An 18,296-nucleotide genomic window follows, 5' to 3' on the forward strand; every position below is an offset into this window, starting at 1 on the left:
AAAGATAAGGTCAAGGTACTCATATTAAGAAACAATGGAAAGATTAAAGCGTCTGCATGCCAAGCACATGGTTACAATGGCAAGGGCGCTCTTTGTGACATTCCTGCACCAGGATGAGCAATGTGCTAAACGACACCAAATGTCATTTTAAATCTGTTTAAAACAGAGAGGCCCGAATGGTAGTCTTGTTCCTATAAGTGAAGCTAGCTGTTACTGTATAGGTTCTATAGAAATGTTCTGGAGGCAGTATAATACTGTATATAAGTGATAGTTGCAGATATGTGTAAACAGGGTAAAGACGCTGTATAAACCTATGTAAGGTACAAGTGATTAGAGCTTTTGATAAACACAATTGAAAAGAGAGAAAAGTCAATTGTAGTTTGTGTTGATGTTTTTGTTATTTGCTGCACTAAATTTGGTTGATTGAAAGCTCTTTAACTTTTCAACCTTTTGTTTCTTGCAAGCAACTCTGGGAGGGGTTTGTTTATACTGAGCTCACAATCTCTTATTTAAACAACACCTGGTCATTTCAACAGCACGGAAGTGGAGGCAATAATAAATGCCAGTGTTTTTTTTTCTTAGGGATAAAATAGAAAACCAAGGATTTTTTTTAGGGTGCACAGATCTGATCCAATATGACTGTCAGGCTTACTAATTCCAGAAACCATAAAGCAGATCAAATTTTAGAGTAAACTTTTCATGTTATGTTTTTTTTTTTTCAATTATCTTTTCACTCAAGACCCTCTCCTATGAATCTGTTTATAAATAACTTACTGGTTGCTAGGGCCCAACCTTCCCTAACAACCAGGCAGCGATTTAAACCACCAGTTTACTTTCAGAGTCATTTATTTCTTGATATGTTTCAGTATACATACAGCAGAATATACATATAATGTGTTTCTACAAACAAATAAATAAATAAATAAATAAGGTTGAGGAGGCTGTAGTTGGGAATCTGATCAGCTATTATCCTGGCTTCAGCTTTAAACCCAGTGGGTGAGCTGTAGCCTATAGGATAAACCCATGTAAATGGGATTTTTTTTAAGAGTTTGGAATTCATTCCCAGAATTCCTTTTGTTTGCATATAATATGTGAAACTACATAGGTTTGTCCCTGAAAGAGTACCAGGAAGATACAAATTCTACTCACTAGAACCCACTGAGGCCGTTGAATATCCTTCAGAAGGTGGCATGCGTTGGAGGTGACCGATGTGGCTCCAGCACACCAAACATAGGAGAACAACCAAGGTTCATTAACAACATAGAGATTCACAGATATGTTTTTCTGCCTATATGAGCTTTGGATAAAGAAACAAAAAAACACAGATTAACATGACAAAACAAGAATAAAAGCAAATGAGACAGATGGGGGGGGTGAGTGAGTTGTTGAGTGACAAGTTAAGCACGGTACAGAGTATTTAGGAAAGACTGCTATACCGGATCTTCTCCAAACTCAGATTATATGGCATATTCACTGCTTCCAATGTATCATTTTCTTGCTTCAGAGGTCCAAATATCTGACGGAAACCTGGAGCCCTTGCTATGACTTCCTCCCTCTGCTCATCTGGTAGCCAAAGAATCTGAGGAACACAGGAGTAGGCAGCTGAGTAATAGCCACTGCCCATATGCAGTAACCCGTAACAACCAATCAGAGACTTGCATTCATTTTCTAACATGCAGTAGACAGAAAATGTTAATTGCCAGCTAGTTGTTATAAGTTGATTCAGAAAGGTCCAGAAACACCAAAGACTCAATCTTGCTGTCCAGTTTCTGCAAAAACATTTCTTGCAGGAATGGCTCTGGGATGTATAAGAATAATCTGGTTGTACTAAACATGGCCACCATGCCATCCCATAAACTTAATTGCCCATAAAATCAAATACACATCTTGGTAGGAAATGCCATAAGAGGCAACACCTTCTGTCTACAGACTTACTAACTCTGGTCGGATTGATGAGTTAAAGATGGTCTCCAGAGTAATATTGATGTAGCTATCGTTTTAATGGGTGGTCCTCGGGAGGCACATACAGGTCAAATATTATAGATATGTTTTTCTTTTCTGCTTCTTTCAGGACTTCCTGTAGAGCAGGAATTTTTTGCCTCCGTACTTCCTCTTGGTCTGGTGGAGTTAAAACACTCACAGTCTTGAATGGATCTTTCTAGAAGGGATACAGTAAACAATTTAGAGGGTGATGGAGGCAAGGCTAACAGAAGAAGAGGAATGTGGGAAGTAAAGAACAGAGAATGGCTTTACCTCAAGGTACCAACTGCCTGCATCGAGCTTCTGGAGGTTGGCCCATGTAAAGTTGGTGCTATTATATTGCGATTGCTCTTGGAATACTTCTCTTACATTTGTGGTGCGGAGCAGCTTGCTATCATGCATAAGGAATGGGACTCCATCCTGACTGTAACAGAGTGCAAAACAAATAAGGTTCTGCAAACGGCTGTGAAGCTGCTTCAGATAATCAGATGATGCTCAGATTGGCTTCTTACCTTATTGCAACATCTGTCTCAAAAACCTTAATCCCAGAGGCCACCGTTTTCTTAAAAGACATCAATGTGTTCTCAGGAGCCAGCTGAAAAACACTAAAGGCATGAAAGTGCCCCATATCTTACGCTGAAATGTGTTATAATATATATATATAATATATATAATATAATATAGTTTCTGTCACCCCCAGAACTCACCATTGGTGCCCCACGATGCCCTATGAGGCCTGGCTTGGGTGGCAGATCCGATGACTTCAGCACACAGGGAGAAGTGATATAGACAGGAAGGGGATAGAGAGCACCGAGAAGGATTATGTAAACTGTCAGAATGAGGTATTTCAGTACTGCATGAGTAGGAAGAGAGAAAAAAACGAGTATAAATACATTATTATTAAAGGAGTTGTTCACATTGCATTAGCAATTTGCAATTGGTCTTTATTTTTTGTTACTTGTAGTTTTTTGTTTTTTTTTAATTATTTCAATTTTTGTTCAACAGCTCTCCAGTTTTTTCGGCGACTAACTGGTTGCTAGGGTCCAAATTACCTTAGCAATCAGGGAGTGGTCTGAATGAGAGACAGGAATATGAATAGGAGAGAGTCTGAAATGGAAGATGAACAATGAAAAAAGTATTAATAACAATAAAACGGGAGCCTCAGCAATAGTTTTTCTGGCTGCAGAATTAGAAGAAGAATGCAAATAATTCAAATACCATAAAGATAAATAATAAAGACCAATTGAAAAACTGCTAAGAATACTAAAGTTAACTTAAAGATAACCCACCCCTTTAAGGCAGAACAGGGCAATGTCTGCATTCATTTATCAGATATAGTTTATCAGATAAGGAGCTTCCATTGTTACAAGGGAAACAGACTAATTTTCACCTTAGCTCTAACTGTCCTTTAGCTAATGTAAGCTGTAGAGGAAGAAGTAGTATTCTCCGCTGCATGCTGGCTAATGCGCGTAGCTTGTCGGGAAAAATAGGGGAGCTGCAGGCTATTGCATGTATTGAAAATTATGACTTAATTGGTATCACTGAGACCTGGTGGGATGAAAAATGCGACTGGGCAGTGAATTTAAATGGGTATACGCTTTTTAGGAGGGACAGAGGGATTAAAAAGGGTGGAGGGGTTTGTCTTTATGTAAAGTCAGATTTAAAGCCATGTAATAAAGACATTACCAATGAAAACGTTGAATCTCTTTGGGTAGAAATTTCAGTAGGGCTGAAGGTCACAAAGAAAATGATCATTGGTGTATGCTATAAACCACCCCGTATAGATGAGGGGGATGAGTCCCAGCTACTTTTGCAAATGGAGGAGGCTTCAAAATTGGGTCAAGTTGTTATTATGGGGGACTTTAATTATCCGGACATTGACTGGAGTAATGGGGTGGCTAAGTCAGAAAAAGCTAGTAGGTTTGTAAATATGCTAAATGACAACTTTTTATTTCAGGTGGTTCAAGAACCTACTCGGAATGAGTCTATTTTGGACCTGGTAATATCTAATAATACTGAACTTATCTCTAACATTTGTGTGGGTGAGCATTTGGGGAACAGTGATCACAACATGGTCTCCTTTGAGATAATGCTACAGAGACAGCTCTATAAGGGAGTAACTAAAACGCTCAATTTTAGACGTGCAGACTTTGCCAGTTTAAGGGCATCTCTGCAATGTGTCAACTGGGAAAGGCTTTTCATGGGGTTAGACACAGAAGGAAAATGGAACATCTTTAAAACATTGCTTTGCAGGTATACACAACAGTATATTCCCCTTGTAAGCAAGGAGAGGCATCGCAAAGCAAAACCCTTATGGCTGAATAAAAGAGTTAAGGTCGAGGTTGGTAATAAAAAACGTGCTTTTAAAGCATTCAAGTTAGCTGGGACAGCGGAAACTTTCATCAGGTACAAGGAAGCAAATAAAGCATGCAAAAAAGCTATCAGGCAAGCTAAAATAGAGATGGAAAGGGATATTGCAGCTAGGAGTAAAAAGAATCCAAAATTATTTTTTAATTATGTGAATAGTAAAAAAATGAAGCAAGAAGGGGTGGGAACTTTATTATCACGGGGGGGTACGTTGGTTGATGAGAACGGGGAAAAAGCTGAAATTTTGAACTCTTATTTTTCATCTGTCTATACATCTGAGGAGCCAGATAATGAAGGCTTCCCTTGTAATATACCCAGTGCTAGTAATTTAGCTACTGGCGCATGGGTCACTCAGGAGGAAATTCAAAAGAGACTTGAACATGTAAAGGTAAACAAAGGTCCAGGACCGGATGGGATTCATCCCAGGGTATTAAATGAGCTGAGCGCTGTGATTGCCAAGCCTCTTCACATAATTTTTCAGGATTCGTTGAGGTTTGGCATGGTGCCGAGAGACTGGCGGATTGCTAATGTGGTGCCGTTATTTAAAAAGGGATCTCGTTCTCAGCCTGAAAACTATAGGCCTGTTAGTCTGACATCAGTAGTAGGAAAGCTTCTGGAAGGGGTAATAAGGGATAGGATAGTTGAATACATTGCAGTTCACAATACTATTAGTTTGTGCCAGCATGGTTTTATGCGTAACAGATCTTGCCAGACTAATTTAGTTGCCTTTTATGAGGAGGTGAGCAGGAACCTTGATGCTGGAATGGCAGTTGATGTCATCTACTTAGATTTTGCTAAAGCGTTTGATACAGTACCTCACAGAAGGTTAATGATCAAATTGAGGAATATTGGCCTAGAACATAATATTTGTAATTGGATAGAAAACTGGCTGAAGGATAGAGTACAAAGAGTGGTGGTAAATGGAACATTTTCTAATTGGGCCAGTGTGGTTAGTGGAGTACCGCAGGGGTCAGTCCTTGGTCCTTTGCTTTTTAACTTGTTTATTAATGACCTGGAGGTGGGCATAGAGAGTACTGTTTCTATTTTTGCTGATGACACTAAATTGTGCAAAACTATAAGTTCCATGCAGGATGCTGCCGCTTTGCAGAGCGATTTGACAAAATTGGAAAACTGGGCAGCAAACTGGAAAATGAGGTTCAATGTTGACAAGTGCAAAGTTATGCACTTTGGTAGGAATAATATAAACGCAAACTATCTACTGAATGGTAGTGTGTTGGGGGCATCCTTAATGGAGAAGGATCTAGGGGTTTTTGTAGATCACAAGTTGTCTAATTCCAGGCAGTGTCATTCTGTGGCTACTACAGCAAATAAAGTGCTGTCTTGTATAAAAAAGGGCATTGACTCAAGGGATGAGAACATATTTTTGCCGCTTTATAGGTCCCTGGTAAGGCCTCACCTTGAGTATGCAGTGCAGTTTTGGGCTCCAGTCCTTAAGAAGGATATTAATGAGCTGGAGAGAGTGCAGAGACGTGCAACTAAACTGGTAAAGGGGATGGAAGATTTAAGCTATGAGGTTAGACTGTCGAGGTTGGGGTTGTTTTCTCTGGAAAAGAGGCGCTTGCGAGGGGACATGATTACTCTGTACAAGTACATTAGAGGGGATTATAGGCAGTTGGGGGATGTTCTTTTTTCCCATAAAAACAATCAGCGCACCAGAGGTCACCCCTATAGATTAGAGGAACAGAGCTTCCATTTGAAGCAGCGTAGGTGGTTTTTCACGGTGAGGGCAGTGAGGCTGTGGAATGCCCTTCCTAGTGATGTGGTAATGGCAGACTCTGTTAATGCCTTTAAGAGGGGCCTGGATGAGTTTTTGAACAAGCAGAATATCCAAGGCTATTGTGATACTAATATCTACAGTTAGTATTACTGGTTGTATATATATAGTTTATGTATGTGAGTGTATAGATTGGTTAGTATAGGTTGTGTGCTGGGTTTACTCGGATGGGTTGAACTTGATGGACAATGGTCTTTTTTCAACCCTATGTAACTATGTAACTATGTAACTATGTATTTTTTATTTGCTATTTTTGAAGCATCTCCCACACTGTCTCCATTCTTACTCTTTTTCATAAGACAACCACCAACCTCAACCTTCCAGTATCCTTCTGAAGCTGCAGAACTTACCCCCAGTTTTTGTTCTCCAGTAATACCCAGCAAGGACCCAGGCCAGAGCAGATACCCCGATCACAGCTCCTATGTGCAGAAATGGTAGTGTTGCCTGAAAATTTATGAATGGGACAAAAAAAATCAGTTAGAAAAGGGCCACCCGTCTTCTCTTGCTGCTGCTGATATATCCTCATTATAATAACCCAACCCACCGCTAATATTAATTTTCTTTCCATTCCACACTCTACCCTCTGCTCTACATTTTCTTTCACCCCCAATGTCTAATTTCTCTTTTTTTCCTTCTCTTTCTCCCCCTGCCATGCATGCGCAAACAGACCCTTCCCCCTCGAGTGCGGAAGTTTAGACTCGAATATGGAGCAGTGGGAAGAGGTCCCCATTGCTCCATATGGGAGAAAAATGTCAACACTTTGGTGTGGTGGGGCATGCTGCCCCCAAATTTGTCCTGCCCTAGGCCCAAGCCTTTGTGGCCTCTCCACAAATGCGGGCCTGTCTATAGTAACATAGTAACATAGTAAGTTGGGTTGAAAAAAGACATACGTCCATCACGTTCAACCGTAATGCCTATATATAACCTGCCTAACTACTAGTTGATCCAGAGGAAGACAAAATATATATATATATACTCTCTCCTCCAGCCACGGTCGGACTGGGGGGTGCAGGGCCCACTGGAGCTTCTGCCTCAGGGCCCCCTGCACCCCCCAATGGCCCCTGCCATCTTCACACCAAAGTGGCGCGTCAAGGCAGGGAGACAGAAGGATTGCGGGAATGCCACGAGGAGTATGGGTCTGGGCTGCCAGGGCCCAATGGGTTTTTTTCCAGTGCCCCGGCAGCCCAGTCCACCCAACATTTCACTTCCCTAGAACACCAAACCCCTTTTCCTCTCATGTATACTTTTTGCTTTCCCTTTCTTTTTTTTGTTTCTCTTTCATTTCTTTTATCTTTTCTCCCTCCTTTCAATTGTTCTTTTTTTTTTTTTATATAATCCTCATAGGGATTATATATATTTAGATATAAATCAGTCCAGTAGCTAGTCTTTCACTAAGTCACAGATAAATCTAGCTCCTTTATTATCCAAACAAGCTTGACATGTCTAAATGCCTTGGAGACAGGCAGGTCCCTGCTCAGGCATGTCACACAATAGATACTACAAGGGGACATATTTACCGGGGGGGGGGGGGGTTCTGGGGAGGGTTAGTTTTGTTTTCTGGTTGTTTTTGGTTATTTCTATGTGCACTAATTTGGTTCTGCCTTTCTCTGTGCCAGATTCCAGAAAGCAAATCCTCTCTAAGGATGGATTATTATTTTAACACTATTTTAAAGGAAAACTTTACCCCCGAACAATGTATGTCTCTATAAAATATATCACATAAACCCACTCATATGTAAAACCCTGCTTCATCTAAATAAACCATTTTCATAAATATATACTTTTTAGTAGGGATGCACCAAATCCAGGATTCGGTTCCGGATTCGGCCAAGATTCGGCTTTTTTCAGCAGGATTCGGATGAATCCACGCTCCTGGCCGAACCGAATCCTAAAAATCACATGACTTTTTGTCACATAAACACAGAAGTTGAAAAATTTTCGGCACACGGCAATATTTAGCCATTTCAAAACCTAATTTGCTAGATTATTTAATAGGCCACTTAACATAAAATAAACTGTTGGTTAAGTATTCATTCTGGCAATGTAGTTTTTCTTTAACACTTTGCTGCTCAGGCTCTCTCCTATTAAGCGTCTAAGTACTGGATGTATTAGCCTACTGCTTGGTTGCTAGGGTGAGTAGGCCCTCAGCAACCAGATAAGTGTAAATTCCAAACTGGATGACTATGGCAAAAAAGAAAACCACGAGAATGAGAATTATCAAGCGTCCTGTGGACAAGACCATTAAAAAACTGAAGGCAAAGAGGACGTGCTAGAGTAAAGCTGGAGTAGTCCAGGCAAGCCTCTTTTTATGTTCGTCAAGTGTCCTGCCTCCTGCAGGATGGAGGTTTACCCTATAGGTCCCCTGTGTCCTTCTGAGACTTCAGAGAAATAAAAAGATATAAAAAATGAACTTGGATTTATTGTCAAAAGAAATTTAGTAGTGCTATTTGGCTTCTATACTAAATACACATTCACTCCAATGAAATAGTGCCAGTATAGTGGACAGCATGTGTTCATACATTTAGTGAATATTTTGATATTTCTAAATCAAATCCATTACCCTTGATTGGTCCATGGTAATTTTTACTTTTACTGCCAATTCAATTCATTAAGCTTCTTTTGGAATGTGCAAATACTATAGTGATTAATGGTTCCCTGCCCTCTGCATGAAATGATTTGCTGGATTCTCTAGATAGGAATCAATGCGCAGACTATAAACACAACCCAATGGGCCCGATTCACTAAAGTCCGAAATAAGGAGTGCTATATATAGCATGCGTTAAAAATCTTATCACTTCTTATTTTTCACTCGATTCACTAAAAGGACACTTGTCATAATTAAGAAGCGATGTTCTTGGCGTTATTTATCTTACGATGACATATTTTCAAGCAATATATTACGCAGCGCACAAGATATTACGCAGCGCACGATATTTTACGCAGAGCACAATATATTACGCACATAACCATTACTTTCTGAAAACCACCATTTCCCTGAAAACTGGAGGATGCATCACTCTAGGGCCAACATATACTTGAAAAAATACGACTGCAAACTCCATGTTGTGTTGCCAATAGCTCACGAACCGCAATTTTCTTTAAGTACCACCTGCCCCAAGTAGGGTTAATATTCACACAGATTAACATGATATTTTGCACGTTTAACGCTTCATATGTGTTTGTGAATCATGCGTATTACTTCTATTCACTAATTAACGCAATGCGTTTTTTTTGTGCATGCGCTATGCGGATTAACACATGCGAAATGACTTTGATGAATTGGTACTTAATTATCGCATGCTTTTTAATGAAAAAAACTATGCGATAAGCGTTATTGACCTTTAGTGAATCGGCCCCTATAACGCTTATCGCATAGTTTTTTTCATTAAAATATGTCATCGTAAGATAAATAACGCCAAGAACATCGCTTCTTAATTATGACAAGTGTCCTTTTAGTGAATCGAGCGAAAAATAAGAAGTGATAAGATTTTTAACGCATTCTATAAATAGCACTCCTTATTTCGGACTTTAGTGAATCGGGCCCAATATGTCATCAATATAAGTATGCTATATGGTGTATGGGACTCAGTCCCCAGCAAAATATAGACTGCATCTGTCTATACTCTTTATAAACAAGAAAATGAGTGACTTGCCAATAGTTTGTAGATACTGGTTATACATCATTGCACTGCTAGGGGGCAGGAGATGCTAAGGGAAGGATTGTACCTGCATGTAGATATATGCTGTTTGCCATTCTTCTCTCCACTTCAGAGAAAGACCAACGCATAGGAGAATGATCACAATGGCGCTGAGAAGAAAGAGAACCTGAAGGAGGAAAGTGACATGATATCTGCCCTTAGTGGAACTATAGAGGAAAGGGGACAAAGTGGCTCACAGAACAGAACAACACAATGAAAAGAAGGGAGGAAACTAAAGCAGAAGGATATATACATATATATCTATATAATATATTACTCACCTTATGGCACCAGTGCAGCTGAATTGGCAGCCCACATAGGACAAGGCAGAATGAGAGCAGCTATAAAATGAGATGTAAAAGTTTGAAAGTTTTACATTGAGCTTTCTGATATGGCCCCAGCAGATGGCAGTGTTACAGCACGCTTACTGCAAGCTAAAGTGACCCTAATGCCTGGAGAAGCACACCGGGCAATAGGAAAGAGCACATGACAATATGCAATTATAAACAATCTGAAACCTAAGTCACTCCACTGTCCTTGATCTGTATCACACAGCACTTTTACGTGACATTTAAAAAATCTAAACTTTCCGGATTTTTTATAAAGGTAGACATACCTTTTTTCCCCAGAAGACAAGAAGCAACAAGTCATCTCACACCCTGATATGCCCAGACACTATGACCCACTAAGAAACAGATCTACTTCCTGTACTTCTCTGTTATATATATATATATATATATATACAGATAATGGGTGAGTGCAGAGGGTCTCTTGTTGCTGTCTGTATACATTTTGCGGTCACAGCCACATTGCACCCCTTCCTAATGGTTTAAAATTTAGTGGTGAGCACAACTTCCTCTTATTTGCTATATCTTTAGGGGGATCTAAGAAGGGAAAATCTGGGGTTTGAACAAAGTGGGGCAACAGATGTAGGCAGGTAAATTGTGGAAATACTTAGTAACATTCCAACTGTTCTTGACTCTACAGGTAGTGCAGATCCAGTGGGTATAATAGCCTGTGAAAAAGGACTGTTGTTATGGGATAGCAGGTATAGTAGGGAGAGATGGTGCCTATAGTAGCAGTGGGGGGATAATAGCCTCTGGGAAGGGACTGTGGCTGTGGGATAGCAGGTATAGTAGGGAGAGATGGTGCCTATAGTAGCAGTGGGGGATAATAGCCTCTGGGAAGGGACTGTGGCTGTGGGATAGCAGGTATAGTAGGGAGAGATGGTGCCTATAGTAGCAGTGGGGGATAATAGCCTCTGGGAAGGGACTGTGGCTGTGGGATAGCAGGTATAGTAGGGAGAGATGGTGCCTATAGTAGCAGTGGGGGATAATAGCCTCTGGGAAGGGACTGTGGCTGTGGGATAGCAGGTATAGTAGGGAGAGATGGTGCCTATAGTAGCAGTGGGGGATAATAGCCTCTGGGAAGGGACTGTGGCTGTGGCATAGCAGGTATAGTAGGGAGAGATGGTGCCTATAGTAGCAGTGGGATAATAGCCCCTGGGAAGGGACTGTGGCTGTGGGATAGCAGGTATAGTAGAGAGAGATGGTGCCTATAGTAGCAGTGGGGATAATAGCCTCTGGGAAGGGACTGTGGCTGAGGGATAGCAGGTATAGTAGGGAGAGATGGTGCCTATAGTAGCAGTGGGATAATAGCCTCTGGGAAGGGACTGTGGCTGTTGGATAGCAGGTATAGTAGGGAGAGATGGTGCCTATAGCAGCAGTGGGGGGATAATAGCCTCTGGGAAGGGACTGTGGGATAGCAGGTATAGTAGGGAGAGATGGTGCCTATAGTAGCAGTGGGATAATAGCCTCTGGGAAGGGACTGTGGCTGTGGGATAGCAGGTATAGTAGGGAGAGATGGTGCCTATAGTAGCAGTGGGGGGATAATAGCCTCTGGGAAGGGACTGTGGCTGTGGGATAGCAGGTATAGTAGGGAGAGATGGTGCCTATAGTAGCAGTGGGATAATAGCCTCTGGGAAGGGACTGTGGCTGTGGGATAGCAGGTATAATTGGACATGATGGTTAAAGTAACACTATAAATAATTTCACAATATGATGCCCTTTCATTAGTCACTGAGGTACAACTTCCATCACTTTCATGGGGCACTGCAGGATGTAATTTAACAGCAGCTGACACAACACACATTGTCCTAATTTTTGCCCATGATGCACAGCCTTGCGCCATTATATGATTACAGAATGCCTTTGTAATAGCCTTATGTTTTATTTATTTTTAATATTCTTTATCATTTGCAACAGGGGGTAAACTATTCCCTCTATAAATACTATGAAAGGGACTGCTACAGAAAGGTGCTGGAGCATTAAAAGCAATTATGTATTTCTTGGACCTCTAGCAATTTTCACTACTTCTCTAATAGTACCCCCTATCCCCTTACCATAAGGATGCCACAGTATGTGAGAAGCACAGCTGCCACTGTGAGAAAGACAACAGACCAGTCCAGCCAAATGCCTGCAAAGCGGAATACCTCCCTGCAGGAACAAGAGTGGTGCTTTATGAATACTGAACTGGACCAAAAGAGACTTGAATACAATGACAGGATACACAGGAGCAGCGATCCAAACCATAGTCCTTTATACTCACTCGTTGAAGTTGTGCATGTCATTTCCCAGGGTGAGGGTGATCAGCATCCAAATCAGTGTGAAGAAGAAAACCAGGAGAAGCAGCAGAACCCAGATGCACTCACACTATATAGATAAATATATATTTCATAAATATTATGTGTAAGGACATATGATAAAGAATCTTTAAGTATTGTATTTGCAGATTATATATACACAGTCTTTAAACAGCACACCATTCACTTTAAGATAATACCTGGGTGCCAGTGCATAAAATTAATAGGCATTTCTTGTAGGATGTGACAGCACTCACAGGGATTTTTGTGCAAAAAAAATAAATATATATATATTATATATTTATTTATTTATTTTGATGCAATGGACCCCTACTCCAGCTCTTGTGAAGAATTGTCCTTTATTCATATGTATCACCAGTGTATCAACTGTATATATCTATATACAGTTTTCCTATTTGAACTTGTAGTATATTTTGGGGCTTTCCAATGTACATCAGACCACATGGATAGATTATTATATAAATAACAGATGCTGATATATGTTTTTTAGATTTCTTGTTCTTATCACTTCTGTTTTTCTGCCATTCTTTCTCATAATACTATTGGAGGTAGGGGCATACACTGGGTGCAGTTTACTCAGGGGTGAGTGTATACGTGTTGCTTGTAAGTACATTTGTATTGCAGGTCATAGTCCACAAGTCTAATCACAACAACATGTGGACAAGTGGTTTAACCCTTTAAGTGCCAGCCGAATTCGTCATTTCAGTTCCCCCCAGTGCCAGACGTTTTGTGAACATTCTGTGCTCTCTCAATGTAGGGGCTTTTACTGGGGGCAGGGTTAAGTTTAGGTAGGCAAACTATATATTGTTTTTTTCAGGAGAACCTGAGCTTTCCAAATCTACCTGAGTTTTTGTGTATTTCCACTTCTGGAACAAGATTTAGAGCTTGAAATACAAAAAAAAAAAGAAAAAATGCTATTTTTCATGATATAAGGATTTCTACCAGAAACACATTTTATTTTATGGACAAAAATTCAACTGATTTGGAAAGCCTCATGTCTCCCGAACGTGCCAATACCTGATATGTATAGTTTTATTGAGATTTCTGACTTCTATAGATCAAAAACTCCCAGCAGTAAATTACTAAATTTTCAAAGCATTACAGCAGAATACGGCATACTTTACATTCCAAAGCCAAAAATCCTGGAACATTAGGTTTACCCCAGGAAACCATACATTTTTGAAAACTACACATTCTGACGAATCCGAAATGGGTAACTATGTCTTCCAACTCCTAAGTACCAAACGGCAATGCTTTACTGAATTTAGCATTTTCTATAAAAAATTATGAAAATTCTAAAAAATCACCTCAAATCTTCCATTTTCAAGCACCTTATCTCCCAAATAACATTAGGTACGAAGAAAAAACACCCTAAATATGAAAGCCAGGGGTCCACTGAACAGTTTGATGCCCATTGTGCATAGGATCACCGATGTATCTGGAATTTAGAGACCCCAAAAGGAAGTTAGTACATACAAATTGCCCAGGAGATCTCTTTAGCTACTGAAAATTCAACACATTTACTGCATTTTCTGTAGGGTAAAAACACAAAAAAATACATTGACCCCCCAAAATCATATATTTTTGGAAAGTACACATTCGGACGAATTCAAAATTGGTACCCATGTCTTTCTACTCCAAACTACTGAGTCGCAATTCTTTCCCAAAATTGCCAGTTTTGATGAAATACCTAAAAATCACATCAAATCTTCCACTTTCAAGCACCTTATCTCCCACATAACATTAGGTACCAAAAGAACACACCCTAAATATGAAAGCCAAGGGTCCGCTGAACAGTTTGATGCCCATTGTGCATAGGAACACCAATGTATCTGGCATTTAGAGACCCCATAAGGAAGTTAGTGCATACAAATTGCCCAGGAGATCTCTTTAGCTACTGAAAATTCAATACGTTTACTGCATTTTCTGTGGGGTAAAAACCCAAAAAAATACATTGACCCCCCAAAACCATATATTTTTGGAAAGTACACATTCGGGCGAATTCAAAATTGGTACCCATGTCATTCTACTCCAAACTACAGAGTCGCAGTGCTTTCCCAAAATTGCTAGTTTTGGTGAAATACCTGAAAATCACATCAAATCTTCCAGTTTCAAGCACCATATCTCCCACATAACATTAGGTACCAAGAAAACACACCCAAAATATGAAAGCCTAGGGTCCGCTGAACAGTTTGATGCCCATTGTGCATAGGATCAGCACTGTATCTGGCATTTAGAGACCCCATAAGGACGTCCGTGCATAGAGATTGCCCCAGAGGTCTCTTTAGCTACTGAAAATTCAACACGCTTACTGCATTTTCTGTGGGGTAAAAACCCAAAAAAATACATTGACCCCCCAAAACCATATATTTTTGGAAAGTACACATTCGGGCAAATTCAAAATTGGTACCCATGTCATTCTACTCCAAACTACAGAGTCGCAGTGCTTTCCCAAAATTGCTAGTTTTGGTGAAATACCTGAAAATCACATCAAATCTTCCACTTTCAAGCACCTTATCTTCCACATAACATTAGCTACCAAGAAAACACACCCGAAATATGAAAGCCTAGGGTCCGCTGAACAGTTTGATGCCCATTGTGCATAGGATCAGCACTGTATCTGGCATTTAGAGACCCCATAAGGACGTCAGTGCATAGAGATTGCCCCAGAGGTCTCTTTAGCTACTGAAAATTCAACACGTTTACTGCATTTTCTGTGGGGTAAAAACACAAAAAAATACATTGACCCCCAAAACCATATATTTTTGGAAAGTACACATTCGGGCGAATTCAAAATTGGTACCCATGTCTTTCTACTCCAAACTACAGAGTCGCAGTGCTTTCCCAAAATTGCTAGTTGTGGTGAAATACCTGAAAATCACATCAAATCTTCCACTTTCAAGCACCATATCTCCCACATAACATTAGGTACCAAGAAAACACACCGTAAATATGAAAGCCAAGGGTCCGCTGAACAGTTTGATGCCCATTGTGCATAGGATCAGCACTGTATCTGGCATTTAGAGACCCCATAAGGATGTCAGTGCATAGAGATTGCCCGAGAGGTCTCTTTAGCTACTGAAAATTCAACACGTTTACTGCATTTTCTGTGGGGTAAAAACACAAAAAAATACATTGACCCCCCAAAACCATATATTTTTGGAAAGTACACATTCGGGCGAATTCAAAATTGGTACCCATGTCTTTCTACTCCAAACTACAGAGTCGCAGTGCTTTCCCAAAATTGCTAGTTTTGGTGAAATACCTGAAAAACACATCAAATCTTCCACTTTCAAGCACCTTATCTCCCACATAACATTAGGTACCAAGAAAACACACCCGAAATATGAAAGCCTAGGGTCCGCTGAACAGTTTGATGCCCATTGTGCATAGGATCAGCACTGTATCTGGCATTTAGAGACCCCATAAGGACGTCAGTGCATAGAGATTGCCCCAGAGGTCTCTTTAGCTACTGAAAATTCAACACGTTTACTGCATTTTCTGTGGGGTAAAAACACAAAAAAATACATTGACCCCCTAAAACCATATATTTTTGGAAAGTACACATTCGGGCGAATTCAAAATTGGTACCCATGTCTTTCTACTCCAAACTACAGAGTCGCAGTGCTTTCCCAAAATTGCTAGTTTTGGTGAAATACCTGAAAATCACATCAAATCTTCCACTTTCAAGCACCATATCTCCCACATAACATTAGGTACCAAGAAAACACACCCTAAATATGAAAGCCAAGGGTCCGCTGAACAGTTTGATGCCCATTGTGCATAGGATCAGCACTGTATCTGGCATTTAGAGACCCCATAAGGATGTCAGTGCATAGAGATTGCCCCAGAGGTCTCTTTAGCTACTGAAAATTCAACACGATTACTGCATTTTCTGTGGGGTAAAAACACACAAAAATACATTGACCCCCCAAAACCATATATTTTTGGAAAGTACACATTCGGGCGAATTCAAAATTGGTACCCATGTCTTTCTACTCCAAACTACAGAGTCGCAGTGCTTTCCCAAAATTGCTAGTTTTGGTGAAATACCTGAAAATCACATCAAATCTTCCAGTTTCAAGCACCATATCTCCCACATAACATTAGGTACCAAGAAAACACACCCTCAAATATGAAAGCCAAGGGTCCGCTGAACAGTTTGATGCCCATTGTGCATAGGATCAGCACTGTATCTGGCATTTAGAGACCCCATAAGGACGTCAGTGCATAGAGATTGCCCCAGAGGTCTCTTTAGCTACTGAAAATTCAACACGATTACTGCATTTTCTGTGGGGTAAAAACACACAAAAATACATTGACCCCCCAAAACCATATATTTTTGGAAAGTACACATTCGGGCGAATTCAAAATTGGTACCCATGTCTTTCTACTCCAAACTACAGAGTCGCAGTACTTTCCCAAAATTGCTAGTTTTGGTGAAATACCTGAAAATCACATCAAATCTTCCACTTTCAAGCACCATATCTCCCACATAACATTAGGTACGAAGAAAACACACCCTAAATATGAAAACCAAGGGTCCGCTGAACAGTTTGATGCCCATTGTGCATAGGATCACTGATGTATCTGGCATTTAGAGACCCCAAAAGGAAGTTAGTGCATACAAAGTGTATACACTGCAATATAAGCTACCGGCATGTGCATTATGCGGCATAAGACCCCCTAACAGTAAGGAGACCCTAGAAAATTATACATTTTCCGAAAGTACACAATCTGACAAAACAAAAATGGGTAAATACATCTTTCTACTGCAAACTACCAAACTACAAAGCTATGCTAAACAGAACGATTTTTTTGACATTTCTGAAAATTGTCACAAAGCTTGCATTTTACCCCATTATGTACCCCCACATTTTGTACCGTATCAACATAAAACATTCTAAATATGAACGCCAGGGGTCTACTGAACAGTTTGATGCCCTATATGCATAGATTTACCAAACTATGTGGGGTACAGGGGCACCCAAGTAAAAATAGTGCATATGAATTTTCACATAAGATGCTTCGGCTCATGCAGTTTTTGCACCCGGTATGTGTATTATGTGCCATACGACCACCTAACAGTAAGGAGACCCTAGAAAACCATATATTTTCTGAAAGTACACATTCTGACAAAACAAAAATGGGTAAATACATCTTTCTACTACAAACTACCAAACTACAAAGCTATGCTAAACAGAACGGTTTTTATGACATTTCTGAAAATTGTCACAAAGCTTGCATTTTACCCCATTATTTACCCCCACATTTTGTACCGTATCAACATAAAACATTCTAAATATGAACGCCAGGGGTCTACTGAACAGTTTGATGCCCTATATGCATAGATTTACCAAACTATGTGGGGTACAGGGGCACCCAAGTAAAAATAGTGCATATGAATTTTCACATAAGATGCTTCGGCTCATGCAGTTTTTGCACCCGGTATGTGTATTATGTGCCATACGACCACCTAACAGTAAGGAGACCCTAGAAAACCATATATTTTCCGAAAGTACACATTCTGACAAAACAAAAATGGGTAAATACATCTTTCTACTACAAACTACCAAACTACAAAGCTATGCTAAACAGAACGGTTTTTATGACATTTCTGAAAATTGTCACAAAGCTTGCATTTTACCCCATTATGTACCCCCACATTTTGTACCGTATCAACATAAAACATTCTAAATATGAACGCCAGGGGTCTACTGAATAGTTTGATGCCCTATATGCATAGATTTACCAAACTATGTGGGGTACAGGGGCACCCAAGTAAAAATAGTGC

The 18,296-nt window shown here is 40.1% G+C and overlaps 1 pseudogene; it reads right to left on the minus strand.

Annotated features, from left to right (window-relative positions):
* Positions 1-1,417: 1,417 nt before the first annotated feature.
* The window catches only part of LOC100494493, a 55,836-nt pseudogene continuing 38,957 nt past the window's right edge, over positions 1,418-18,296 (minus strand).

The sequence above is a fragment of the Xenopus tropicalis genome, chromosome 8 (genome assembly GCF_000004195.4).
Source record: "Xenopus tropicalis strain Nigerian chromosome 8, UCB_Xtro_10.0, whole genome shotgun sequence".
NCBI classification, from domain to species: Eukaryota; Metazoa; Chordata; class Amphibia; order Anura; family Pipidae; genus Xenopus; species Xenopus tropicalis.